Raw genomic sequence first — 27,215 nt, forward strand, 5'->3', positions numbered from 1 at the left:
AAGTACGGAGATCAGGGAAAACTTCAGTGATATTCGAATTACCAAAGGCTTGAAAGATAGGTAGAAAGTCAATTTGACCCCAAAGTCAAAGAGACTAGGGAAAGAAACAGCCTGATATAAAGAACTGGATAAACAAGAAATAGAGGCTAGAAAACATGTCTGGAGGATAGTGACTAATCCAGTTTACTTCATTTGATGCCTCAATAACCCTGAGAGGTAAGCGTTATTATCATCACCATTTTACAGTTGAGAATATTGAGGCCTACAGATGTTAAGTGACCTACCCAGGACTTCAGAGCTAGTAAGTGTCTGAGGTTGGATTTGAACTAAGGTCTTCCTGTCTCCAGGCTCATCATTCTATCCACTGTATCATCTAAAACCATAAGGGCCATGTCCCTGCATCACTGGGATATTGAAGTCATTTCTTTGAGTTGAGGCTGGTCCCTTTGCACAGCCCTCCCTCACTTAAATCCAATTCACTTGCATGTCATGACATCACTTCCCCAATGTCATGGTCCTCTTCAAGAATGAAGGACAAACAGCAGCAAGACACCGGTGATGACAGCACAGGTAATATTGGGAAGTGATAATGATCACCTAGGCGGCCAGAGCAAAAGCAGCCCACTCACGTGCCCATGGATGACTAAGGTCATCCAGTATACTAGCCTCGTCTGGACTGCCTCCGTGATGGCCTGTCAAGAGTAGGGATCTGAAAAATGCCGCCTTTACAAGTATTTATGAACTGTTCTTTCCCCCTTATTTTGTGAGTTCCATGCATCTAGCCAGGGTCAGAGTCCATGGTTACAAGCCTAGGTTAGAGTTAGCCGGTATTTAGATTCCTTGAAAGGCATAGTCCTTGTAGATGGCTCTAAGGTTTCTGTGATATAAAATGGGGTCAGTAGTCTCACCAGTTTCACAAATTTGTTGTATCCAGTTGGATATCATATGTAAAGTTCTTTGTAAACCTGAAATCATTCTATAGATGTTAGTTATTCTCATCATCATCATCATCATTAATTTCCACTCTTTTGTGTGTGGTCCTCATTAGAATGCAAACTCCTTGAGGGAAGGAACTGTCTTTATTTTTGCTTATATTTGTATGCACCCTACCCCACCAGCAGCACTTAGCACCATGTCTGGCACATAGCAATTACTTGATAATGTTTGTTGCCTGCCTTGTCTTATTATTATTATTAATTATTATTAGTGAAATTGTGAGATAGTTTCCTGATAGTTGAGCCACTGGCCAGTTGGCAATCTGCCATAAGAATCAGGTCACAAACGCTTGCTTCAAGTAATGTTCTGAGATCCTGCCTTTGCTTGGTGACAGGTGGGAACAGAATGTGCAAGTTAATTGACTTTGGACTGATGGGAAAATTTCAAGAGTACATGGAGATGCACACTCTTTTCTTATCCTCGCATTGATTTATTCTGGTCCAAGAGTCCATAACCTCTCGCCCACAGGCAGGAGCCAACCTGACAGAGCCATTGTAGCTGGTTTTACTGATCTCTTGCCAACCAGCCCTTCATCCATCCAACCCGTCGAGGTGGAGCTGAGAACATGCATCAGGGAAACCGGAGGATGTGGGATGAAGGCCCACCCAACGAGGAGTGTGAAACTGAGGTCAATCGAATGAGCGGGGGAAAAAGTTTAAGAAGCCCAGGACTCAAATTCAAAGGGGAATATGTTTTACTGCAGCTCTGCAACCATGGCTGGATTCAGAAATGCTCCAAACCAAGGATGATAGAAGGTGGCCAGGAAAAGGGGTCAGAGAGTTGTCTCACATTTTAGGACCACGTGACAAATCTCAAACAAAGTAGACATTACAGGCAGTCGTCTAGGAATTAAAGGGGGAAAAAAAAAGAAACCTGAAAACAGCCCTTTGGCTCTAAGGGGAGGGGAGGGGGAGGGGGAGGGAAGGGAAGAGGAGGAGAGTCGGGAAAGAATATTTGATTATAAGACAAAAACATGTGTAACTTTTTCATTTCCTGCTCAGGATGGGGGTATTACTGCCATTATTTAATCTGCATTGAGGACATATAATAAGAGACTAAGCAGATATAAATGTTCTTTTGGAACATTATTTATAACTTCTTGGCACTCCATGCCAAACACTAATAAGGTTTATGAGAAGCCAGTGGAGACTGTAAATTGTTCGGCCTCTAATTTAAATCATGCTGTGGACTCCATTTGTTTCCTACATGCTGATCTGACACTGAGAGATAAATACGATAAAGTTCCCTAATTTGGAAAGAGCTTTGTTTCCTCTTTTTGTGTGACTGTGTGTGACTCTGTGTGTGTGTGTGTGTGTGTGTGTGTGTGTGTGTGTGTGTGTGTGTGTGTTTTCAGCAGGGATGGGGGGCTAAGGGGAACAAGCTCTATGAGGAAAAGGTTATTGGGACAGAAGCCACAGGCAGTAATGTGCCTAACTGGAACAGCCCCATTGGTTATCTGAGGGTTGTCAAACTGGAGCCTTTGCTTATTCAGCCCTCTAAGCAGCCCTGAGGGGAAGCGTTTATGTGCAACAGCCTAGGTGTTAAAACGCCTGCCGGGAAGTGATTTAGGGCTGAAATGTCATTAAGCAAGCCATATTTCATTCTCCAGGGCTAGGTGGCCATCTATGCCTTTGGCTCCCTTGATACTCTAAGCTCTATAGCCTGTTTTAACACCTTACATATTTAGAGCAAAAATTGGAGCCAAAGTAACTAGGAAATCTGACATCCAGGCAGGCAGTTTGACCATTCCATTCTGTGGGCCTACCCAGCAAGAGGTTAGCAGAAGAGGTTAGCCCATCTTTAATTCCATGCAGTAGGGGTTATTTGGTATTCTGACCCAGGGGTTCTTTTCTCCTAACAGAGTACAACGTAGTATTATCATCACACATGGGAAAAGTTACTCTAGAGACAGTTCTCATGCCTGAAGTTTTCCATCCTTTGAAAGAATAGAAGCCACACATAACTTATTTCCTAGCATTACATTCTTTCTCATGCCTGCTCTCCAAACCAGGATCACAGAAAACACATTTAGAGCAACTCAAGTTTTCCTTATTCCAGAGAGCACCTAGGCTTCCTTTAGAATTGACAATTTGTGCTGTCTTTTCATATAAGGACTTCAGAGTAAACGCATGCACACAAACTAAAGAAACGTTTCAGGTGAGCAAGTGAGATAATACTTGGGAAAGCTCTTAGCAGAGGGCCTGGAACATAATGAACACCATATAAATCCTTATTCACTTCCCCTCTTTCTCCAAGAGTTGCATTACCATATCTGAAAAATAGAGATTTTTATCAGGAAAACTAAAAACATCAATAATCCTGTAAGCATATGCTAATTAAACCATTCTATTCATTTGCCTGAACCTAATTTCTCTTTTCTAATAACTGTATCCATCCTTATTTCTCCATTAGAAGACATTCGATTCCATTCACCAAATAGTTATTTGGTGCCTACCATAAGCAAAGCGCTGTAAAATATTATAGGATTTGCCCTACAAAAGTACATCCTAAATTGTGGAAACAGCTGCCACTTACTTGGAAAATTAGCTAACACAGGTCTGCCCCCCAACCCCTGCCAGTAAAATGTTTATGTATCCAAGTTATGGGAGATCAGGTAACATAAAGACATGGATGTTTCCTGCGTGAAAAGAACTCAGGAAAATCCCTAGAATGGCGAGGAAGGTTCTTCTTCCTTTACCCTCTTGCTTAATGAGACTTAGAGAAATCTTGGTTACTGGGGCTTCATTGGCCCTTCTGTGTGCTGTGGTGACATGGGCTACAAGCATGCAGATGACTGCCAATAAATATCTACATGTTTGTGCCCTGACTGTCACCTCTTTTCTCATCCCATCAACACTGAACTTAGAATCAGGTTGACTTGGGTTTAATTTACAACTCTAACCATTTATTACCTATATGAGTATGGACCTCTCTGAACCTCTGTTTCCTCCTCTATAAAGTAGATATAACAATGCACATGGCAACAGGCATAATTGTTATTAGTTTAAAAAACATTAACTGCATAAAATGTTTTGCCAACTTTAAAGCACTATAGACACTTTAAACTAGATGCTGATTAGCACCAGCTTCCCTGCACTAGAATGATATTATCATTCTCATCTTCTCTACATCCACTCTGTCTCATCATTTCTTCCAGATGCATCAATTTGGTTTATGTCACATACATACACACACACATACACACACACATACACACACATCTCCTTAAAAGAAGTAAATTAGAGCTATGTAATACTAAGAAAATTCCTCATCTCTAGGCTGATATAACACATCTCCTTTGCTGGCCAGAAGAAAATGAAAAATAAATCCCCATCAATTTTATTGCTCCTAATTGTGGATAAGATGCATTATTTTTGGCTCATATAAATTTGCTTACAAATTATGCTTGATAAACCCCAGTGAACATTTTACAGGCTGTATCTCTCCCTCATTGTCGCTAGAGGGTAAAGATGATTGGAGGAGGGAAGGAGGATCTAGGGAGGGGGATGCTGCCTGTCATAAATCATGCAAAAGAAAGGAGTGACTCCATCAAAGTGCCAAGCTTTATCCCTGGAATGTTTCAATTGTATAAAATTTTTAGTTTTCTGAGGGGGGATGATTTATGAGTCCTAATTTTCCACAATAAAAAGCTCAGCAGGGATTCTGTGAATGAAATATCTTTTAAAAAAAAAAGATAAATGAGAAATAGATTTTAGAATGAGAGCCAAGAGCCAATGCTGCCATGTCTGGAGAACAACTCCTTCATGAGTCAGTTCCAAAAATGAGTCACAGGAAAAAGACCCCCATAAAGCTCATGTGTTATTAAAAAAAGGCCTATGAAAAAGGAAAATAATTAGACCATACAAGTAGAAAGGATATCTAACCCAATTTGTCCTTTTGATAGGATTAGATCTTTGTCGTTAGACTTTAATAAAAAAAGAAAAACAACTCCTAGGAATAGCTACAAGATTTTAAAAGGGGAAAAATGATCATTATACTCTTGGTTAAGTGCTTATTGACTTGCTATAGATTTAATCTAGATATTGTTCAGGATTCTACTCTACGTCTCACTACTGATTTGTCATAGCACTTTGGTCAAGTCCCAAACATATCAACTTTCTTTTCTGCCAAGATGCAAAGAGGTATAGTGGATAGGGTACTGACACTGGAGCCAAGATGACCAGAGTTTGAGTCCTGCCTCTGATAATTACTGGTTATGTGACTCTAGGCAAGTGACTAAACCTCTTGGTACTCTATATATCAATAGGAAATGTGGTAGAGTCGATACAGAAGTGGGCCTGCAGTCAGAAAGACCTGAGTTCAAATCTAACATCAGATACTTATTTGGTTGTGTGACCCTGAGCAAGTCATTTTTTCCCTCAGTTTCTGTACTTGCAAAATGGGATAATAATAGCACCTACCTCCCAGAGTTGCTGTAGGGATCAAGTGAAATAATATTTGTAAAGCATTCAGCCCAGTGCATTACATATATATATATATATATATATATATATATATATATATATATATATATATGTATATATATGTATATATATACACACACACACACATATATGTATGTGTGTGTGTGTGTGCTATATAAAAGGCAACTCTCTAATACTGTGAGTTACAGAAAAGGTTTTGACCTACCTTTGGTAGAATTTCCTCACCAAGCAGAATCTCAGAAAAATCACAGCTCCAATCCCTATCCCCTCCATGTAAAGCACTGTGTTAGACCCCCTGGGATGAAAGACAATCTTTTTTGTAAAGGATTGTGAAGTTATGTTATCAAATGTTTACACGTTTTGGTATATGAATGTGATGGAATACTATTACGTTGTAAGAAAGAATGAAAGGGATGGTTTCAGAAAAACCGAGGAAGACTTTTATGAAATGATGCAAACTGAAGTGAGTAGAACCAGGAGAACAACTTATACAATAACAACAATACTGTAAAGATAGTCAGCTTAGAAAGACTAAGAACTCTGATCAATGCAATGACCAAACACAAATCCAAAGGAGTCTTGATGAAACAAACCATGCACCTGTAGAGAGAGAGCTGATGGACTCAGAGTACAAACTGAAACATTTTTTTCTTTCTTCCTCCCTTGCTTCTTTTCTTTTTGTGGGGAGGGGGGAGAGGAGAGGGAGGAAGTAGAGCATGGCTAATGTGGGAATTTGTTTTGCATAACAATACATATTTGTAATGGGCTGTATTTTTTCTTGCCTTCTTGGTGGGTGAGGGAAGAGAAGAAAGAGGCAGAAGTTTCAAAATTGAAAATGAAATTGAATTTAAAAAACTTTAAAGGGGGAAAAGAGTAAAGACTGTGAATATTCCAGTTGTGATCTCATCTAGGCGACTATTCCATCCAATGATGCAATTCTCAACCTATCCATATCCATCCCATGGGAATGGAACAACAAAGGCCTTTGCCCCAAGAACTCTATGCATCCCTAGGCCACAGTGATTTCTCCCTCTGTTGAACACTTGGAATGCTTAACTCTGCTCTCAACTGCTCATTTGACATTTAGCATTGTTAATTTGCATTTGCTTTGCTTTGCATTGTTAATTATCCTTCCATGCATAGATGTCTTATTTTTCCAATTCAATTATATGGGCCTTTAAGAAAGAGATCATATTTTATCTCTTCATAGACTTCGTCATGTACCAAGCACTCCGTAAGTATTTATGGATGATAATGGTACTAACGGTAACAATAGCTGCCATTTATATAGAATCTTAAGGTCTACAGAGCACTTTCCATATTTAATCTCATTTGACCTTCTGGATAATTCTGTGAGCTGGAGCCATTTTTATTGATGAAGAAATTGAGACTGAGAGAGGTTGAGTGACTTGCCCAGAGTCATGCAACTAATAAGTGTCTGAAGTAGGATTAGAATTCAGATCTTCCTGGTTCTGATTCCATAGCTCTATTCACTCATAGACATAGCTATCATATTAGCAGTCCAGGAGAGGACAGGGAAAAGGAAGAGCTTAGACACGTGGTAATGATGCTTCTGGGGTGATAGACCATAAGGGGTTCATTCATTATTGCAAAATTTTGTTCTGTCAACCCAGAATTTGAATTTACCTCCACTTCTAGGAATCATGGAAATGCATTATTCCTTTAGTAGAGTTAGTTCAACCTTACTCTCACTTCTAAAATACATCTGTCCCTTGCTGCTAGCATTTTCTTTGGGGCTGTAGGTCCAGGGGGAGGAAGCCATCTTCCATAGAGTGCCTTGATTCTCAAGCCTCTCAGTCATAACGAGTTTCTGGGATATGCAATAATAACAGAAATCTAAACAGGTCTCATCACTTTGCATTCTTGCCAGCTGTCACTGCCTCCCTGAAGAGGGCATGCAACACCTCCCTTTCCTAGGAAGTCAGAATCAGGATCTATTACATTTTGATGGATATTAAACAAATATGAGGCATATGTGAGTCTTCTGGTTAGCCGATGGAATTTACAGCCTTCCTGTTGTTCAGTGCTGACACTGGAACATACGTCCCCAGGAGTTTACTAGAATAATCACATATGGCCATATATTACACATCTATTTGGCATCTTGGTGTACTTGAGATGCAGTGTGTTCTTAGACAATGGCATCTGGTTTGAGTACTAAAAAGTAATGGAATAAAATAGAGATGTCAATAAGAAGAGAAAGAGGAGGGAGAGTATATCTTTCCTCCCCTCTAAAACGAAAATGTGAATTGAAATGCTATAATATGTCTTTGAGATGACTAGCTGTCCAATCTTTAAAAATTATTATTTAAAAAAATCCACCCAGTTAGTTCCCTCAAGTAAATAGAATGTACTCTCAGAATACTGCTGTAAAAATATTTAGGAACTGATGTTATCCCTGGACGGTAACTATGCAGATAACGCTTTCACTTGAAAAGGATCAAAGATTAAGATGTGGAAAGAATGTTAGGGGACATCTAGTCCTGCACCATCATTTTTCAGATGAAAAAAACTGAGACCCAGAAAGGCTAGATGATTTTCCCAAGGTTACATAAGAAGGAAATAGCAGAGCTGGAATTGGAACCAACTTATCTGGCTTCGAAGCCCACTGTACTACAATCCCAGCTAGATGGATTTCCAAGACGTTCTTGACTCCCTACTTCCACTCTTAAATCTAAGAGCACACAGAGTGAGACAGCTGGTAGGGTTAGCTTGTATGTTAACAAGTACAATTCATCCAATGGTCAGATTGCTAATTAGGGCTTGGACGGGATTTTTAGAGGAGGAGCAGGAGGAGGAAAGAGGAACAAAGAAAAGAGGAGAATAAAGGAAGTAGAAAAGAAAATGAGCAGAAAGCAAAAAGAAACAGGGAAGGGGGGAAGTCTACTGTTTCAACAATCCGGCTGGCAGCTGCTGTGGGGGGTGTGAAATCAACAACAACCAACTCACAGAATGCTGCAAGCCCGGGTTCTTTTGATCTGCTTTACTAAGGAAAGCAATGTTAAGGGGTTAACAAGCTTACTTTAATTCAGCATACAAATACCATTCACTTAGTTCAGGGGGAAAAGCCAGCACCCTGAACTTCAGAGCAAATACAAATTGCAAACATCGACAGACAGGCCAAATACAATTCATAGTTACCAACATCTAAGTTCAGCCCAGGAGCTCATAACAAGGACTGGCCCAGAGTCACACACGGTGCCACCAGTGCTTGTGGGTCAGAGCTCCAAAAAATAGAAAGCCAACCCCTGGTTTTATATCTTTTTCAGGGTCAAGGGTGAGTCACACATGCAACTCACCCACGTGACCTAAAATCATCACAAAGAGGCAACTTAAACCCACGTGGTCTAAAAGCCTCTGATGTCACAAATATGTCACTCAAACCCATGTAAACTAGGCTTTCCATTGAGGCAAGGAGGTCATCAAGGACTCCTAATTTAATCAAGGAAATAAAGGCCAAACTCTTCAAGGGCACTTGGTTGAACTAAGTGCTAAGAGCCCATTTTGATTGCCAGCACACCAAGGCAGCAGGAAGAAGGAAAGGAACAATGGGGGAGAAACAAAGAGAAGAAAAGCAGAAAGCATTATGCAAAAGGGGATAGCCATAAAGGGAAAGAGAGCCAGAAAGACATGTAACTCACCCTAACAAAACACAGCTGAAAAAAAAAACTAACTATAGGTATGTACAGCATTGGACCAGGTGTGCTAGTGCATGCTCTATGTATATCTATGGTCCCAACTGACATAAAGTAATAAAAAAATAATAAATATTTAAATAATAAAACTTTCAAATGACAGTTTTGTAGTTTGTAGCACACTTGTACTTGTGAGGTTATTGAACCTTAAACCTGCACTGTCTTTTGGGACACTCTGTATAGTACCCTTCAGTGACTTGGCTTGGCTCTCACTGAGGACAGCAAGGTCCCAAAGTACCCGAATTTGGGAGTTGGAAGGGGTCTCAGAGGCCATCTTGTCTAACCCATACACAAAAAATACCCACTATAACAACCCAACAAGTGTCCATATAGAGTCTCCTTAAAGCCATTGAAGGGTAGGGAATCCACCACCTCTTGAAGCATACAAATCCACTTTTGGACAACTCTGGCTGTTAGCAAGTTTTTCCTAATATGAAACTTAAATTGGTCTCTTCATTACTTCTACTCATTGCTCCTGGTTCTGTCCTCCACATGACAGCCCTTCAAGTACTTGAACACAGCTAGTATAACCCCTCCTGAATCTTCTTTCCTTCAGACTAAATCTGCCCAGGTCCTTCCAATGATCCTCAGATGTCATAGACACAAGGCCTTTCAATATCCTGGTTGTTCTCTTCTTGAATATCTAGAGCTTACACTGTCCTTCTTAAACCATGGTACCTGGAACTGAATACAAATCTCCAGAAGAATTTAAACAATGGCAGAGAACAATAGCAGATTATCACTGTAATCATCTTAGAAGTTGTGCCTGTACTCATACAGCGTGACTCACAATGAGCTTGCCAGCCACTAAAACTCCCGGATCTTTTTCATAACAATTGCTACCTATGCATACCTCCACCATCTTATATTTGTGGAATTGATTTTTTATACTCAAGTGCAAAACTTTTCATTTATTTCTATCTATTATTTTCTTATTCAGTTCAGCCCAATGCTATTGCCTGTCAAGATCCTTTATGATTCTTACGCTGTTGTATGCTAACAAGTTCAATTCATCTAATAGTCAGATTCCTAATTAGAGCTTGGAGGAGATTTTTAGAGGAAGAGCAGGAGGAGGAAAGACGGACAAAGAAAAGAAAAGGGGAGAATAAAGGAGTTAGAAAAGAAAATGAGCAGAAAGCAAAAGGAACTAGGGAAGGGAGAAGTCTAGCCATTCCTGCCAGCTTTTCTTGGCATCTAGGTAGTACAGAGAATGGAGAATTGAATCTGTAGTAGAGAGACTTGAGTTCAAATTCAACCTCAGAAGCTATGTGATCCTGGACAAGTCACTTAAATTCTGTCTGCCTCACTTTCCCTCAAATGTAAAATAGGGATAATAATAGCAACTACCTCCCAGCATTGTTGTGATGATGAAATATTTGTAAAGTGCTTAGCATAGCGAATAGCACATAGTGGGCACTTAATAAACACTTGTTTCCTTCCTTCCATTCCTCCCAACTGTGTAACTTCTCCCATATTTTCTTTTACATCCAGCCAAGAGTAGAAAGTGTAAGATAATCATTTGCATTCAAATAACCTCTACTATAACCCTTCAAGATAGGTACGTATGGGATTCTTTCTCTTCACATTTTTGTTGTTATTCAGAAGTTTCAATCACATTCAACTCTTCATGATCCCATTTGGGATTTTCTCATAAAAGATACTAGAGTGGTTTGCTATTTTCTTCTCCAGATCATTTTACAAATGAGGAAAAAGAGGCAAACAGAGTAAAGTGACTTACCCAAGGTCACACACTCAGTAAGTGTCTGAGGCCAGATTTGAATTCAGGAAGATGAGTCTTCCTGACTCCAGGCCTGGCACTCTATACACTGTGCTACCTAGCCGCAAGAGCTGTCTCTTGCCCATGGTCATACAGCTTATAAATGTGGAAGCTGTGATTTGAATTTCAATCTCCTGACTCTAGACGTGGGAGACCCTTTCTCCTATACTGTGCTGACTCTCTTTGAGTAGTCAGCATCTCCATTCTCATTATCACCTCCTTGTAGAGATGGAAAGGAAACCTAATTTCCCTTCCCTTTGACAAACAAAAGTAGAATTTGAAGTTGAGTCATAGCCCTACACATAGCCTGTTGTTATCACCACCTCAGGGTCAAAAGTTGGTTTGTTCATCATCTTTGGCCTCAGTCTTTCTATTGTCTACAAATGGGGCAATTTAGACACTAGGGCTTTCCTTGGAACATGAATGAGTCTCTTTTTAGAGCTAGTGGATCAGCAGACCTAGTTTCCACCTGTATCTCAGAAGTTGAAAGGCCTTGGAAAGAGATGAAAGAGGACGACGATGAATGATTCTAACGTCTTTCGTTGAGATTCTTTATTTTTGTTTTTAACGTTCATCTTCTCCAAAAGGAGGGCAAGGATCTTTATCTCTATAATTCATCACTTTGCTCCTCCTCCTCATTTTGCACACAGGTTAAAACAGTTTTACTACACTCTTAGTAGCTAGTTCTCTGATGCACGACTCTTCCAACGTACTTGGCAAGACAAATAAATCACCAAAGTTGGTTTGCAAAATGAATTCCCACAGGCTGTTCTGAAGGTAAAGAGATTTTTTTCCCCAAAAATCTATACTGGTCAAATGGAATTATATTTACCTGGAAGGTTTCATTACGTAGTAATGATCAAAAAAAAAGGTAAACGAAGAGGAAGAAAACTAACCACCCTCTCTGGAAATGTTAAATAAATAATTCTAATCTTTAAAGTAATCATTTTCTGCTTATGTGTAGTCGAAAATTGTTCTATAAACTTTAAAGTGCTGTACAAGTGTGTCACTATGTTTCTACTAATTTTCAGTTTTCTTTCATGCTCAGACAGACTCTAATACAAATGTAATATGAAAAACAAGTAATTTTAACCATGTCCAGGAAAGCGAAATCTATCAATTAATTATTTTTATTCAATTGATATGGCAAGGCACTTCAGATCAGTTAGGCTTCATTTTATCATAAATTATAAAGTCTGGTTGCAAAAATGTTCAAAGTTACCTGAGTTATTGCAGTACCCAAACTCCCCTTCATACAACACACTAAGTCTTGTAGGCCCATGCTCTTAGCACACAATATTGCACCATGTCACCGCCAATTTCCCAAGGTGCTCATAGCCCAGAAAAGTGGAGTAGGTTCCTGAGCAACCAAGCCAATTTGATGGACAGGGAAACTAAGCCATGGAGAGGTTAAGCAGCTTGTATAAGCTCACAGTATTAAGGCAGGGATAGTCAAGGAAGGAACCTAGAATACAGGTTCCCAGGATAGATCTTTAGAACCAGCAGCAGCCTCAAGGCTTTTTGTGGCCATCAATGCAGCCTCTTTTTGCATACTTGTGTAAACAAATATAACAACATTGCATACATTATATAGCATGGCAACCTAATGAGGCCTCCTCAAAATGGTTTTCAGCCTTCTAAATAATATGTGTGTATGTATGGAAAAAGGAAGGAAGGAAGCAAGGAAGAAAGGAAGGAAGGAAGGAGAAGGAAGGAAGGGAGGAAGGAGAGGGGAGGGGAAAGGAGGGGAGTGGAAGGGAGGAGGTGAGGAGATGAGAGGAGGGGAGCAGAGGGCAGGGGAGGGGAAGGGAGGGGTGGGGAGATGAAGGGAGAGGAGAGGAGAGGAGGCCAACTGCCTATGTCAGACAGTATATACAACTGTAATTATATATATAGCCCTAGTCCCCCACCTTGCTACTAAAAGTAGGAAGTGCTCCATCATCTCCTAAGAACCAAAATTAGTCATTCCAAACTCTTGGTGTTCAGCTCTGTTTCAATGTTCTTTTAATCATTATTATAGTGATTGTTCTCCTGGTTCTGCTTTTTGTTCTCTTAGTTGTGCTTACTACACACTTCATTAGTTCTGTTAAGAAATAGACTCATGGAATCATAGATTTAGAACTAAAAGGGAACTTATATTAAGTCCTTCCTTCTTCATTTTACAGATAAGGAAATGAGGCCCAGAAAGTTTAAATGACTTGCTAAAGGTCATACAGACCATAAGTGTCAAAGACAAGATTCAAACCCAGCTCTTCTTACTCCATTTCCATGGCTCTTTCCACTCTTCCACATTGCTCTCCCTCTATGATTCTCTGTATTCCTCACAATCATTATTTCTTATTGTGCAATAATATTCCATGCTAGGTGTAATGGCACACGCCTCTAACCCCAGGTAGCAAAGAGGCCAAGGCTGGCAGAAATCTTGAGCTTGGGAGTTTGAGTTGTAGTTAACTAAATCAATTTGGAGTCTACACTAAGTTCAGCATTAATACAATGAAATCCCACTGTAAGAGCAACCAAGTTGCCTAGAGAGGGTCAAACTAGCCCATGTCAGAAAACATAGAGGGGCTACGCCCCTAAGTATCATCTATTATTTTCAACCTTGGTGAGATAGGAAGATCCAGTTATCATCATCATCATCATCATCCTCATCCTCATCAACATTAATGCATTACAATAATGCATTATATTCCCATACCAAAATTTGTCTAATCTTTCATCAATCTATAGGTACCTACTTTGTTTCTAGTTAGGTTTCCCACCTTTTCACTGGGCTAATCTTCCCCAATAAATATGTCCATACAATGTGGTGTAACACAAAGATGTCCTTCATATATCCTGACTTCCTTATTGCCTCTTAAGGAAGAGAAATAGTATCTAAGGTTGGGATATTCCTAAGGAAGCCAACCTCAAGAGACAGGTGATACAAAGGAGGAGGTACTAAGTCCCTGGACAGTGTGATCCAGACCAGGGGAGAGAGGTGCAGATTGAGAGGTAAGAGGGTTCCAAAAACTAACTTTCCTTGCTTCATAGTTTTTGCCAGTGCTAGCCCTGTGTGTGTGCATGTATATGTATGTGTATGTGTTGCTCTTGCTGTTGGTGTTCAATCGTGTCTGACTCTTCGCAACCCCATTTGGGGTTTTCTTGGCAAAGATACTGGAGTGGTTTGCCATTTCCTTCTCCAGCTTATTTTATAGATGAAGAAAATGAAGCAAACAGTGTTTAATGACTTGTCCAGAGTCACACAGCTAGTAAGTATCTGAGGCCAGATTTGAACTCACAAAGATGAGTCTTCCTGACTTCAGGTGCTGAACTCTAACCACTGTGCCACCTAGCAGCCCCTATATATGTATATATTTATCTATGGGTGTATATTTGTATGTGTGTGCATGCACATGTGTACACCTATTTTTTCTATGTGAATGAACACATAGCTGGGCTAGTGAGGTACCTGACATAAGCAAGGAAAAGGATCCCTGTCCTATAGTGTGTTATGAAAAGTTCACAGATATTCCCCACGCCAAAATATAATAAGCATTTTTGCACCTAAGTCAAATAGGTGATTGATTCGATGATTCGAGTCCAGGGTAGATCAGTGACCATTCCAAGCTACTTCCCAGTCACTATCAGGCCATCATTCCAATACATTCTAGCCTCTATCTCTGACTGGTACTCTAGCTCCTTCCTTGGGATATTGGGCTTCTGATAAGTAAACATTCACCGTATCAAGCCCCAACCCAAATCCACAGCACTACTCTTAGGCCATCTTTGTGCCATGCCAGTGTGGACATAACCCCCCCCCCCGCCCCAAATTTTCAACTCTAGCTCTGAGAACAGTAATCAAACAAAACTAGGCTTCCAAGAAAGGACCTGCCAATAAGTGGCCCTTTCACTCCAGTCATCATGCCCATGACTTTCCTGAACAAAACACTCTGTCCTGTTGGCTACTCTCTCACATGTTATGTCTTCCCCTCTGCTTGCTTGTATTTATATCCCCAGCATTTTATACAGTGCCTGGCATACAGAAATGTACTTAATAAATGTTTTCTACTTCATTTGCCCAGGAACATATGGGGGACAGCAGTGTCCCCGGGATACCATGAGACCATAGCTAGAGAGGATACCTTAAAGTGAGCAGATGGCAAAGCAAGGCAAAGTCTAGGTACAGGGGTGGAGAACCACCAGCCTTAAGGCCACACGAGGCCTCGAAGCCACAGGTTCCTCACCCCTGGTAGGAGGAGTGCGCCTTGAGTTTGCTTATCAGGGGAGGAAATATGATCTGATAGCTTCCTATTTTAACAAGGCATTATTACTAACTAGGTGCTAAGCTCAATTGTTTCTAGATCACTGAAGGACTGCACTACAGACACCCTTAAAATTTCAGTGCCCAAGGACTAAGCCACAGTCATCATGGCCTAATTAAGGCTCCATGATCTCACAATGAAAAGACTACATTGAGTCAAATTGCTTTCTGCTTGGTGTTTTAGAACTTTAAAGCAACCCTTCCAGTCATTAAAACCCTCAGCATTTCATGAAAGGCAATGAAGAATTTTGGAATTTTCTACAGAATGTTATAGAACCACTCACCATAAAAATAAACAATTGAGTATTTTTTGGCTGTTGTTATTTTAACCAAAAGAGGCATTTTTCAAAGGGTCTCTTTTTTCTCTCCAGGAACACACACATATCAAAACCTAAAGGATGGAAAATTTCCCAAGAAAGAGCTCAAACAAGCTCTGACCTCCATAAACCATCTCAACCTCAAAAGGGAAATGATGGGAAGATGGTGTGAAGAAATCAATATTAAAGCTCCTGGCTTTCAAAAAAAATACCCCATGGATACTCAGACAACAAAAATTCCAGAATCATGCTTCTAAGACAAGAGAAAGTTTCACACACAATATACTGGAAGAAGAAAAAGTGATGCAATATTTCTCAGAGAATAGCTGTAATAAAGTTTTGCCTTAGGAAGAAAAGAAGCACCAACGATACAAAATGCCATTTTTATTCACCCAACTTGGCAGATTGGAGTAGCAACCTCTGGGATTCTGCTCTCCCTTGAGCAATATTAAAAATAATTAACATTTATTACCATAATCTCTCTCCCAATAGCTTGGGTATTCTGATGTAAGCATCATTGATTATTATTCCTTAACATCTATGTAGTGATGATGGGCAGTGTTTACAGACAGGGGGTATTGAGGCAGAAAGGTTACCTATCCAAGAGCCAAAATCATTGGCCGAACTAAATATAATATAAGCACCCCAAAGATCTTAGCTTTTCCCCCAGATCCTCTACTTCATAGCTTTTAACCCTCAAATTCCAAGTTCTGATAAGACATAAGTTTGGTCCCAGCCTCTCCATAAATGTCCAGCTATTGCTAAGTTATATGATTCAATAGAAGCAAATTATTACATAGCATGAAGAGGACAAGAATTAAGTCCTAAAATTGCAAATGATCCAGTCCTTTGGCTACAAGCTTTTATCTACAGCAATGACTCATGGTACTTTAGTTCACTTTCCTCATCTCACACTTAACCCACTGTCCTAGTCTTGGCCTCAGCCTGAGCCTAGGCCTTGGCTAATATGATAGCTTATTTTCATAAGAGCGATGGAAATTCTTCAAGGGAGCTTGGCTGTACAAGTAGAATAAAAGTAGCATTATAAAGGCTGTTGCTAGGTAACACAGTGGCTAGAGTGCTGGATGTGGAGTCAGGAAGACCTGAGTTCAAATCCAACCTCATAGCTGCATGGATCTGAGCAAGCCACTTAGTCTCTGCCTGCCTTGGCTACCTCCCAAGGTCATTGTGAGGATAAAATGAGATGATATTTGTAAAGTATTTTGCAAACCTTAAAACACTAAGTGTTAGCCATGATTATTATTATAAACATCATCAAGAGACAGAGTCTAGTTGTATCTAGAGGTACCAAATGCTTTCAATCCAAATATGATAAACATTTATTGTTTCTTTATATTTATATTTTTATTATATTTATATTATTTATATATTTATATTTGCATTTTTATATGTTTATTTTATTTATTTATAAACAGTGCCAGGCACTGTGCTAAGCACTGCATTTTGATGCATAGGTGTGACAGAGATAAAGGCTGCAAAAAGAAATGTGTTCCTAAAGGCAATGACAGGAGTTGTTATCCAGACAGTCTTTTCTTGCCTAATAGCTTTTTTTAAAGTACCTTATGAGGAAGAGACTCAGACCAAGTCTATATGTGACCCTTGACATAGAAAGCAGCGTGGAATTGAGGAAGAAGCAAGCCCCAGACTAGGAACCAGGAGACTTGCATGCTGGCTGCCACTCTGCCCTATTATCTGACCTTAAGCAACTCATTTTCCTTCTCAGCTCATCACTTTTTCTCTCTGTAAAATAAGGATAACAATCATAGAACTTTAGACCTAACTTTAGAGCCTTATAGATCTTAAAGACTTATCTTAAAGATACAGCTTATGTGACTTGCTTAAGCTCATATAACTATCAGTAACAGAATTGGGGCTAAGACACAGGTCCCCTGGTTCTTTAATCAAATATATATGCCATACTCCTTCCCTTTGCAAGACTAACAGAGTTGTTGTGGGGATTTTTTTAACTGCATTTGTCATTTCATTGGTATAGGGATATATTTTGATACACGAAATAAATTCATTGGTATAGGGATATATTTCATATACAAAATAAATTCATTGATATAGGGATATATTTTGATACACAAAATTTCCGTGAGGAAATTTCCTCTATTAATATTGATTAGTATGTTTTTGTTGTTCGGTCATTTCAATCATGTCCAACTCTTCATGACCCCATTTGGGTTTTCCTGTAGAGATACTAAAGTGGTTTGCCATTTCATTCTCCAGCTCATTTTACAGATGAGGAAACTGAGGCAAACAATATTAAGTGACTTGCCTGGGGTCACACAGCTGGTAAGTGTCTGAGGCTGGATTTGCATTCAGAAAGATGAGTCTTCCTCACCCCAGACCCAGTGCTCTATCCACTGCCCACTCTAACCTAACTACCCACAAATTAGTAGCTGTTTGGAAATTTATAGTCTTAAAGAACTGCCTGTGGCACTTAGGAAACTCGGTCAAAGCTATAAAGTCAGGTGGTGGCAGAGGAATTACTTGAACTTGGGGCTTCTTGACTCTGAGACTTTCAGTCTATCCACTACTCCAGTAGTTCCCATTCAGTGGTTAACAAACTCCTTGGGGGTTTCGGATGATAGCCCAAAGTGTTCATGCTAACAATTCCTTAATGGCATGTCAAGCAGTAAATAATTGCCTAATTATGTTACAAATATATTTTTACTCTATGATAACAAGTCCATTCTTGTTTGAAGCATCATAGGCTCATTTCTACAGCAATTCAAAACTACATGATCATGAACACAATGATTTTAATATTCATACAGCAATTACATCAAATTCTGACCACGTCTAACTAAGTACAATGTGCTTTTGTAGTTTTCCAACCTGCCATCAAATTGTTTCCAAACTGACACAAGGGCTTGACATATGAGTACAAACCAGTTCCCAATGGATGGTCAGATGCATATACATACCCTCATTTGCATTCTGAGCATTACACTAGAGTAGCTTCTTTGTTCTCTTTTGTTACCCTGTAACTGTACCTCATCAGCTATGTATTCATTTCATTTTTACAGAATAAACATCGGACTGTTCATTTTTACAGTATAAACATCGGACTATTCAAAAACCATGGTTGTTGTGTATGCACATTACAAGCCATCTTGAAACCATATCTCATAAAGCCATCCATTATGAAAGAAAAAAAGAGGGGGAAAAACAGTCCAATAAACCTGCAAAAAAGTTTGACATTATTTGTAGTGTTTCACAGACTTACTTCTTCTTTAGGGACAAGATTAGTCATTATAATTCCACAACATTCAGTTTCAACTGTTTTCTTGTTCTTTCCACATATCTTGTTATTGCCACTGTGCAAGTTTTCCTGATTCTGCTTGCTTCGTTTTGCATCAGTTCATATCTTCCCACACTTATCTGTATTCTATATATTCATCATAGTATCCCATTGCATTCCCAGTCCTACAATGTGGTCATTCCCCAATTGATGGACATCTACATGGCTTCCATTTCTTTGCTACCCCTGTTTTTATCACTAACCTCTTTGTTGTATAAGTCGAGTGATGAGACCTCTGATTCAAAGAGTATGGACATTTTATTTACTTCCTTAGTATAATTTCAAATTACTTTTCAGAATAGTTGGACAAGTTCACAGCTCTGCCAACAATGTGTATTTATGTTTTCAAAACTCCTCCAACATTACCTATTCCTGTCTTTTCTCACCTTTACTAATTTTCTGGATGTGCTAAGAAAACTCAGAGTGGTTTTGACTTGCATTTCTCTTTTTGTTGGTAATTTGGAACAATTTTCCACATTGTTAATAATGGTTTACAATTACTTTGAGAATTATTTGCTCATATCTTTTAACCACTTTTCCTTTGGGTAATGTCTCTTGGCCTTATATATTTGTTCTCATTCCCTATTTATTTTGTATATCAGACCCTTTTCAGAAATAATAAATTACATTTTTCCCAGTCAACTGATTCCCTAGTTGTGTTGGTTTTATTAGTGCAAAAGTTTTTCAATTTAATGTGATTGAAAGTATCTTTTGCTTCTTGGTTAATTTCTATACCTTGTTTGATTAATAACTTGCCCTCTAGCCATAACTGTGCTCTGTTTCATTCCTACTTCTTTATTGCGTGACTTTTAGTCATCAGGTTATATATTCATTTACCTCCTCTTATCATATATGAGATATTGACCATGATGTCACAGAGGAGGGAGTGAAGAGAAGCATGGTAGAGGGCTTTCAGAAAATAGTGTTCCAGAAAAGGTAGTCATCAGTCAGGAGAGGAAGGAGGCTTTAGGGCCCAGTTCCTCCAGAGTATGGTCTCTGGTGTGGTCTGTGAGGTGAATGGTGAAGAAGAGGAGGTAGATGGAGAATAGGAAGTCCTTAGATATTCTTTAATGTCTACTTCCATGTCTACTTCTGGTGATCTAAGTAGCCTGATACATAGAACTAGATTTGGACCCAAAAGACCTAGATTCAAATCCCACCTCTCATATTTACCTGCTGTGTGTAATCTTGAGCAAATGACTAATCTCTCTGGACTCAGTTTCCTTATCCATAAAATGCAAGGACTGGACTACAATGGCTTCTAATAATCCTGCCAGCTCTAAATCCATGATCCTGTGAGTTCTGCTAGTATATGAACTTAGAACTTTGAGAGTTGGAGGACTCAAAGGAAAGGACAATAACAAACAGATTATAGGCATTTCATCAGTCAGCAGTACTTCTCTTTGTATCATCAGTGCTTAGAACAGTGCCTGGCACATCATAGGTAGTTAATAAATACTTATTGATTGATTAAATTTTGAGTGATGCCATTATAAATATCTGCGAGGGCAAAGAGCTTCCAATTATATGCATCCAGTCTGCAATATTTTTCACCAGAGAAATAAGGAATCATCTTGAGTGCCTTTTCAGTCAAGTCATCTTAAAACCCCATATATGGCAGATACCAAAGAGTGTGCTGTGAGGGAGGAAATCTTGTGGTAATTCAAGGAGGGATGAGATTGTTTATTCCTCCCACTCCTACAGCTCTGGTTTCTATGATTCAAAATTTGCAGAATGAGTATGGTAAGGGAATTCATTAAGCTGCTGCGTATGCTTTATCCAATAGGCATCCCTCAGATTTATGACCAAATGTGGTGATACTGTAGCTTACAAAGATTCAAAATTGTGCTTCAACTTACAAGTTAAAGGAAATAACTTATTACCTTTCCAGTAAAAGAGTTCGAACTCCTTCCACATCCCTTGAGTGAGCAATGTGGAAAAAACTTCCATAAATAAGTGACAGCCTATGAGACAGACAGGAAAATAATAGATTCCACTTCCTCTAGACAAACTCTAACAATTTGGAAAATTGAATGAATAGTCCAGAGCATATCAAGATAAACTTTGAAGAATCTTACTCAAGTTCCAAATAATTGTGCCCTTTGCTCCAACGTAAGGCAAAACTGCTACTCTCCACTTCGGGAATTAAACACGTCGCATTCACTTAAGTGTGAGGATTTCAGTGCCTTTTCAAAGAGTGGGATTGTAACCTTCAGAAATGAAACTCCTTGATCAGTAAAAGGCCCTAGCATTTTGTAGAAATTCCTAACTATACATGGGAAACTATAGTCACTGCTGAAAGAGATAAACCAGTGGAAAGGACTAAAGACCCCAGATTGGATCCAACTTTTTTTTTCTAACAAAGAATATCTCTGCCCTACCTCTCTTAAAACTGTCTGCAAAGACAAGTAAAGTTTGAGCAAATACCCACGGAATTCAATCAGTGTACATAATCTAGATCGTTCCAAAAAAAAAAAAAAGACTTTTTTTACTAAAAACAAAGAATTTTTTGCTTGTAGGGTTTTTTTTGGTCTGTGTTTTTGTCCACATTGTTTGGATTATTACCTCAACTCCTCACTTTTTCCTGCCTATGTAGAGAAGCTCTGATATTTGTGTTAGCTTCTTTATAAATCATGCTAGAAATTTGCTTACTAAAGAAACTGATGACCACTTTAAAAAAAACTTTCTTCCAAATGAAGTATTGTCCAGATCATTATCTAAACCCATGGAATGAAAGGCTAATCATCAAGAAGCCAAAACAAGATCAAATTAACAAAGACCCAAGTGATTTAGTGATTCTTCAGGCCATTTAAGAAAATATTTTGAGGAATATTCCATTTATCATCAAATCTATTTACTTGGTACATAAATGACCAAGAAAAAAATGAAAGACAATGTATACAAACAGCCATGCACAAAATAAAATGGCTAATGCTCCCCAGGTTTGTCTCTGTGATACATGCTTACAAACTGTATTTACATGGTTTTGGCCTGTGTGGGAGGCCTCTCTATGAAGGACTGCCATGTTTCCACCATGCTTTGGGATCAGAAAAACTCTTCATTAGTGAGAGATTCCCAAGCTGCCAATCTGAGGAAGTGGTTGGTGAGCATATAGGGCAGGGGAAATCCCTGAGGCAAGTGGTTTGGAGGGAAAATTAGAAAAGAGAAGGAAGATGTGGGGGAAGGAATTTGCTCCTGATCCTGATCCTGAGGATTCTCTGGGCCACATAGCATCCCATGAAAGCTTGTCAATATCAAGTTTTCTCTCCTGCTCCTGCCCATACCAGACTTTATATTCATTGGTGTAATATCCTGCCAGCTCTTAGAAACTCCACCCTTCTGGGCTAGGAAAAGCAGCAGCAGATTCTTCATTCTTTTGGGGAGGGGAGGGGGGAAGGCAGGGCAATTGGGGTTAAGTGACTTGCCCAAGGTCACACAGCTAGTAAGTGTGTCAAGTGTCTGAGTTCACATTTGAATTCAGGTCCTCCTGACTCCAGGGCCGGTACTCTACTTACTGAGCCACCTAGCTTCCCCCTAGTAGCAGATTCTTAAAGACTAACTTTTCCTGTGGCAAACAGCCACAGTGACTGAGCCTTTGGAATGAAGCACTTTTTTGTGGATGTCCAAGGGAAAGTTTCTCACTATTACCTGTCCCCCTACAGTGGGTCCTGGCTCTTAACAGCAGAGTATATCTGGACTTGTTAGAGGTATTTGGAACTGGGACAAAAATGTAGAAAGTGTCATTGTATTTTCCTGCAATATACTCTATTTTTCTAGATGACATAAATTGTCCTTTTTCAACACCACAACACACACTCTATGTGGGATTGGGGAACCTGGATTCAAATCCAGTTTTGTCTCTAATTTGTACGAGCTTGGGCAAATCGTTTGATTTCTCCAGGCCCTACTTCTTCATATAAATGAGAAGGTTGGATTAGATGATCAGATTGCAGTCCCTTCTAGGTCTAACCCTACGATGCTGTGATCTTATGACGCGATTAATATTGGTCAGAAATGGGGAAGAGATTCACAAAAGACCCAAGAAAATCTGAGCGTGAAGGGAGTGGGGATGGATTGATAGGACAGATATGAACCCAAACCTGATTACTTGTATATGCCAGGCACTATACTAAGCTCTGGGGATATAGAACGGGGGAGGGGAGTTCTTGCCCTCAAGAAACTTACATTCTAATGCAAGAAAACACCGTGGAACCAACCAGGAACATACAAGAGATATCCAGAGCAGATGGTAGATAATCTGAGAGGAGAAGGCATTAACAGCTGAGAGACTGGGAAAGGCTTCTTACAATTGATGGGACTTGAACTAAGTCTTGAAAGAAGTCAAGAAAACTAAGAGGCACTCATGAGGACATAAAGCATTCCAGGCATTGGGGGACAATCAGTGCAAAGACATGGAGGTTGGAGATGAGATTTCTATGTTCAAGAAACTGATGGAACACAAACTATGTGGAGATGGGTAAGACTACAAAGGTAGAAAAGGCCGAACTTATGAAGATCTTTAAATGCCAACCAAATGGGCTTATATTTGGTCCTGGAAGTAATAGGGAGCACTGGAGCTCATTGAGAAGGAGGGGTTTCTATGCTTTAGGACACTTGCATTGGCAGCTGAGTGTAGGATACAATAGAGTAGGGAGAAATCTGAGACAGGAAGACCAGTTAGAATGCTATTACAATGGAAAAAGCAAGAGATGATAAAGGGCTGAACTAGGGTCATCACTGTGCGTGTAAAGAGGAGATATACAAGAGATGACAAAGAAAAGATGTGGAAACAGATTGGATATATGGCAAGGTGAGTAAAAGTGAGGAATTTAGGATGACATTGAGGTTATATGTCTGGATGACTAGAAAGATGGTAAAGTCCTTGAGAGAGATAGGAAAGTTTGGAGGACAGAAGGGTTTAGGAGGAAAGATAATAAGTTCTGTTTAGTTTCACATACCTCAAGGACAGCTGGTTCCAGGTGTAGGATTGGAACTCAGGAAAAAGATTAAGGCTGGATGCAGAAATCTGGGAATCATCTGTGAAGATGATAATTGAACCTATGGGAACCGAGGTCATCAAGCCAAATAGTATTGGAAAACAAGAGAAGGGAAGAAAAGAGAGGAGAGGAAAGGGAAGAGGAAGGGAGGGGAGGGGAGGAGAGGGGAGGCGAGGAGAAAGAAGGACAGGACCTTAGGAGTCACCCATAGTTAGTGTATTTGACATGGCTATGAACAAGGGGTAAAACAGATAGGAGGAGAACCAGGATAGTGGTAACATGAAAATGAAAAAGGAGAGAACATCCAAGAGGGGAAGGTGATCGACAGCATCAAAGTCAGCACAGAGGTCAAAAAGAATCAGGTCTGAGAAAAGGTTATTATATTCCACAATGAAGAGATCACTGATAACTTTGTAGAGGGCAGTTTCAGTTGAAAAATGAGATCAGAAACCAGACTGCAACAAACTTAGAAAAGAATGAGAACACAAGAAGTGAAGGCAGTGAAAAAATTGTAGACTGTTTTTTTTTTTCAAAAAGTTTAGCCAAGAAAGATTAGAGATATATAGGATGATAACTAAGAGATATGGTTCAATCAAGTGAGGACTTGTTAAGGCTATGTAGGAATATCTACAGGCAGCAGGGAATAGAACCAGTAGATAGAAAGAAATTGAAGACAAAAGGCAGAGTGGGGATGGCAGAGGAAGCAATCTGCTGTAAAATAACAATATAGGATCAAAGCTGGTTATAGTGTGGTCAGCTTTAGCAAAGAGAAAGCCCTCTCCATGTGAGTCAGGAGTGAAAGAGGACACAGCGACGGATGTGGTGTTGTCTGATATAAGATATGAAAGAGAAAAGGGAGAGCTCTCAGCAAATACTTTTTTTCAGTTAGGAATATGAAGTGAGATCTTCAGCGGTAAGTATAAGGAAGGCGATGAGAGGCTTGAAAATAGAGGGGAAGGTTTGGAACATCCACTTTGGGGATTAATATAGCAAAATGATAAGGGAGAAATAGAATAGTTGCCTTGCAGCATTGAGGATCCAGTTTAGATCGTATAACAAATTTTTAGAAGACCCAGTCAACATGGTTTCATGAGCTTTTCCAGCTCTGTTCAACAGCACATGAAAAGGAATGAAGGACAATGATGATAAGGACAATCCATGGTTGTAGTATGACAAGGTATAATTGGGCAGCTAGGTGGTGCAACGGATAGAGTGCTGGACTGAAGTCAGGAAGACTCATCTTTGTGAGTTCAAATCTGGCCTCAGACACTTACTAGCTGTGTGACCCTGAACAAATCACTTAACCCTGTTTGCCTCAGTTTCCTCATCTGTAAAATGAATTGGAGAAGGAAATGGCAAACTACTCCAGTATCTTTATCAAGAAAATTCCAACTGAGGTCACGAAGAGTCAGACACAATTGAAAATGACTGAATAACAACACCAATCGGTGATAAGTCAAAGGGGCGGATAGCTCAGAGCTCATTTGGTTCTCTAAGGACGTGCAATAGGGAAGGGAAGAGAAAATAGTTCAAGCAGCTGTGATGGCCTCAGAAAAAAAACAAGTGAGTAGAAGCAATGAAAGTCATTATTAATAAGTGAAGATGAAGAAGAGGGTCAGGAATCGTAAGGCATATTGAAAGATGCAATAATAAAAAAGATTAGGATCAGAGAAAGGAATTTCAGAGTTCGTGAATGTAACATAGAACGCTGGATGAGTGACAGAAAAAAATAATAATATCTAGGATTTATAAATCATATTAAGGCTTGTAAAGCACTTTACAATTATCTTATTTTGTCCTCACCACTCTGGGAAATAGCTGTTGTTATTATCTCCATTATACCAATGAAGAAACTGAGGCAGACAGAGGTAAAGTAACTTACCCACGGTCACAAAGCTAATAAGGCTCTATTTGAATAGAGGCCTTCCTCACTCTTCCAGGGCTCTATACATTGTACCGCCAAGCTGCTTTAGAACAAGCACGCAATTTACCCTTGGTAGCTAAGAGCACAGTGGATGGAGCACAGAGCTTAGAGTCAAAAAGATCTGAATTTGAACCCTGCCTCAGACACTTACTAGCCCTGTGACCACAGGCAAGTCAAAACCTCTTTCAACTAGTTTCCTCAACTGTAAAATGGGGATGGTAATAGTACCCACCACATGGGGTTGTTGTGAGGGTCAAACGTGATAACACATGTAAATAGCTTTGCAAACCTTAAAACATTATATAAATGCTAGCTCTCCTCCTCCTCCTCCTTCTCCTCCTCCTCCTTCTCCTCTTCCTCTTCCTTCTCCTCCTCCTCCTCCTCCTCATCATCATCATCATCATCATTTTCATCTCCTGTGTGTCACTGAGTAGATTAAGGAACTACAAAGTTAAGATATTTGAAGGAACATCAATAGGCACGTTGACATTCACTTCTATGAGGGCAGGATTTGAGGTGGAGAAAAAGACTGAGTCAAGCACTGAATTCATTGAGGAAGGAAGGAGAATGTCCTAAGGGTTCATAGATAATGGCCACCAGAATCTGGTTGGGTGATCAGTTTAGATGGCATGAACCTCAAAGGAGGAAAGGTTGCTTAATGGAGGTGGTAGAGGAAGAGTCTACAAGGGGCAATCTGGAACAAGGAATGCAACTCCCCCACCCAACCAGTGACTTGGGGAGTATGAAATAAAGAGCAGCAGGCACTGGAAAGAGTGGAAAGGGAAATGGTGTCATCAGGAGGGAGCCGGGTCTCAGTGAGAACCAGAGGATGGAAGGAATGAGAAAAGAAGAGGTTTAAGGTGGAAAAAAAAAACCCGACTTTGTTCACTATGAAGCAAGCCTTCCAGAGACACAACAGAAGGGATGGGAAGATCTAGAGAAGGAAATTGGGGAAGTAGGCCTGTGTTGGATATGAGAGGAAAACTGGAGATGGGAGATGGGGTTTGTTCATCTGCACCCAGGGCTTCAGGATCTTTGGGATGGAGCAAATATAAGAAGATGAGAATGTGTTAAGCATTGAGCAGTGAGTACATGCAAACGATCAACAGGTAGAGAGGTCCATTGAGGAAGGCAAGCAATTAAAGTGTTCAAAACTTCCCGTAAGATTCTACCTGGTGATAGGTGGTGATATTTTGTTCTCTGAGGCCGCAGGAGGCCTGCCTCAGAGCAGAGAAGACCAAGTCTATCCTGACTCCAAGTTTGACTCTCTGTACACCACACTTCCTTTCTTGATGGGACATTATATAGGAAAAAAATAGTTCCCATATTGAGAAACTAATACCCATAATCATACTCAAGGGAAAATTCCTTTTCTAAGGAAACCTGAGGGTAGGTTATAATTGACACAG

This window comes from Trichosurus vulpecula, chromosome 7 (genome assembly GCF_011100635.1).
Source record: "Trichosurus vulpecula isolate mTriVul1 chromosome 7, mTriVul1.pri, whole genome shotgun sequence".
In the NCBI taxonomy this organism is placed as follows: domain Eukaryota; kingdom Metazoa; phylum Chordata; class Mammalia; order Diprotodontia; family Phalangeridae; genus Trichosurus; species Trichosurus vulpecula.